General features: G+C 39.2%; 1 non-coding gene across 1 annotated transcript; it reads left to right on the top strand.

Annotated features, from left to right (window-relative positions):
- Positions 1–448: 448 nt before the first annotated feature.
- Positions 449–554, top strand: LOC141635542 (small nucleolar RNA R71). The gene has a single exon (XR_012540222.1). It is a non-coding gene; the product is annotated as a small nucleolar RNA R71 (small nucleolar RNA).
- The last annotated feature ends 2,770 nt before the right edge of the window (positions 555–3,324 follow it).

Here is a 3,324-nt window from a genome sequence, read left to right as displayed (position 1 = left end):
AGGGGTGCCACTTTTGTATGCTTGGAAAGCATTCCCTTGTTCACTTGTTCCCCTACATTCACTTTGGTCATGTCCCAAAGTTCCACAACTCTCACATACTCCACTTGGAATTGATGATGATGCTACCATAGCATTAACATGTTGCTTGGGTGATTTGGAGGCCTCTTCAAGTTTAGCCATGGCCTTCTCAAACTTCAAATTAATGGTATCAATATGAGCACTAAATTGAGCACCCAATTGAGTAATGGAGTCCATCTCATGCTTTCCTCCTCTATTAGCCTTCCGAGGTCTACTATATTGTGAGTTATGGACCGCCATTTCTTCAATCTTGTTCCATGTTTGATTGTCATCAACTTCGGTAAACATACCATTTGATCCCATATTGAGAATGTTTCGGGAGTCTTCATATAGACCATTCCAAAATTGTTGTACAAGGAACCACTCGCTAAGTCCATGGTGTGGACAAGATCGACAAGTGTCCTTGAATCTCTCCCATGCTTCATACAAGATTCCTCATCCCTTTGTTTGAACCCGGTGATTTGGGCTCTCAACATGTTAGTCTTTTCCGGAGGATAGAATTTTTTGTAGAAAGCAAGTGCCAATTTCTTCTAAGAATCAATACCAAGTGTAGCCTTGTCTAGGCTCTTCAACCATTGTTTAGCGGTACCAATCAAAGAAAAAGGAAATAAGACCCATCGGATTTGGTCTTGAGTAACTCCGGTTTGAGAAATCGCATCACAATAGTCACAAAAAGTCTCCATATGAGAATGAGGGTCTTCACTAGGCATCCCTCCAAATTGACTTCTCTCAACCAATTGTATAAATGCGGATTTGGCAATGAAATTACCGGTTAAATATTGTGGTGTAGGAGTACCATTTGGTAGGTTCTCCTCGGTTGATACGGAATGTGATGAAAATTTAGGCATTGTGGGTTGATTTTGTGGTGGGTTTTGTATTGGGTTATCCTCTCCTTCTCTTGCAAAAGGGTTGATGAACTCAATATTATTTGGTTGAATATCCACAATCTCACCAATACCTCTCAAATTATTTCTAGCAAGTCTTCCATTGTTGGTCAAAGTCCTTTCAATTTCAAGATCAATGGGTAACAAGTTACCTTGTGATCTCCTAGACATGTAAAATATCAAACAACTTGAAAACAATTAGAACAAACCTTGAGGAGATTGACTTCCCAAAGGTAAAGAAAGACACAACTAAAAACAATTAATAAAAATCAAATCAAGTTAACACCGTCCCCGGCAACGGCGCTATTTTTGGTGTTGTCGTAAAACTCATCTTCAAAAGTTACTCAACCAAAACAATATTTATATCTTCACCAACTACTCTTAGTAAAGAGGCAAGTAAAGGTCGGATCCCAAGGGACGGGTATTGATGCAGGATTTCAATTGTAAATGGTCGTGTCTTAGGGTGTCACAATTTGGGGTTGAGATAGGAGATCAATTAAAACTAATCAACAATAAAAACAAAGCAAGGTAGATAAAATGAAGGTGTAAACAATTTATTAAAAGCACTAGGGTATCATGGGTTCATAGGGGATTCATGGGAGTTGATCATACAAACATGTTCTCAAATTATAAGCAAGCAATTATTGTTGTGATGGGATCGAGTTAGTGTATATCTTACAATCTCTAGGAAGGTTTGGGTCCCGGAGCCGAATCGATTAGATTGTACAACACCTACAAGTCGACTTAGTCCTTCCTATTCAACTATATATATGCATGGTCTAATGAGACTCGAGTTGGTTTATGTCTTACAAGTCTCATTGAAAAGATAAGTGATGGGTAAAAAATGCAAGGATTCATAGGCTCGCATTTCATCAAACATAACATGTGCATAAGTTGGAATCACAACAAGCAAACAAATAAATTATGTGAACATATTAGATTAAGCATGAATCATTCCCCATGTTGGTTTCCCCTAATTACCCATTAACCCTAGCTAAGGAAACTACTCACTCATGATCAAGTTTAACATGCTAACAAGGTTGTCACACATTAACAAGGCAAAACATGATGAATGGATGAAAATGATTAACAATAATTAAAGCAAGGTTTAAGAGAATTATACCTATGGAGATTCCAAAATAATAATGCAAAGAATAATAGAAGTACTTGATAATTGACAGAAGGTTGTCAATCTCCCAATAAACCCAAATGATCTTCTAATTACCCAAAATAAATGATGAACAATAGAGAAATTAAGGAAAGATTAAGAAATGAGATTTGTATTAAGACTAGATTAAGATGAGATTACAAGATTAAGATGAGATTACTAATTGATTACAACTTGATTAAGACAATATTAAGATTGCTTGCTAATCTAGGTAGTCCAAAGGGGTATTTATACTAAAGATTAGGTACAAAGATTAAGGTTACTAAGGGCTTAAATGACTATTAAGACCCTTCAGAAAAGTTGAGGAAGTGCTCCTCTCCAAGGAGATGCGCATCTCCAATTTGCTAGTCCCGCATAGATATGCTCGTCCCGAGCGGTTTGGAAGCTGGCACGGTGGTTTCTGTCAGGAGATCCGAGTGGATCATTAGGGGAGACGCTCGGATCATAGGGCTTCAAGACGAGCGTCTTAAGCGCGGGACGCTCATATTGTTGTGCAGGGAGACGCCTAGATTGCTTGCAATTCGCTCGGATCCTAGGTCAGACACTTCTCTTTTCTTCAATCCTCAACAATCCGCGGGGATCTTGTTGGGGATGCAAGGATCCTTTCATAATTGCCCAATCTACTTTATTATCTACATAGGCCTTCTAGTATCGTCTTTCCTTTGATGCTTGGTCATTAGATGCGATTAATTTAGCTCCATTTCGCCATGTAAATGCAAGGTTTGCACTCCTCTCCTACCAAGGAAACAAAACCTCAAAGAATATGCAAAATGGGAAACTAAAGATAGTAAATGACCCAATTATGCACTATAAAGCATAGGAATGAGGCTAATTCGAGGACTAAATGTGCTCAAATATGAGTCACATGACGCTCGGATTGTAAGACAGTGTGAAACTTCAATTTTTGAAACAGTCAAGATGCGCATATTTCCACTGAGACGAGCATCTTCAGACTGAGACAAGCGTCTTTAACTGGGGACGCTCGGATTCATAGTCAGTATGGATTTTCAATTTCTAGCTCTTCAAAGACGAGCGGCTGGGAGCCAGGATGCTCGGATTATGCCCAAGACGAGCGGGTTTCCTCTGGGACGCTCGGATCTTCTCCTTTACCCACGGTTTCAGTTCCACCCATGGGGATTCTTCATTCCCATGTCATTTATTCTTCATTCCTTTGGTCTTCATTGCGGGTGCACT

Source organism: Silene latifolia, chromosome Y (assembly GCF_048544455.1).
Source record: "Silene latifolia isolate original U9 population chromosome Y, ASM4854445v1, whole genome shotgun sequence".
Classification (NCBI taxonomy): domain Eukaryota; kingdom Viridiplantae; phylum Streptophyta; class Magnoliopsida; order Caryophyllales; family Caryophyllaceae; genus Silene; species Silene latifolia.
This window is presented reverse-complemented; position numbering and strand designations above follow the sequence as displayed.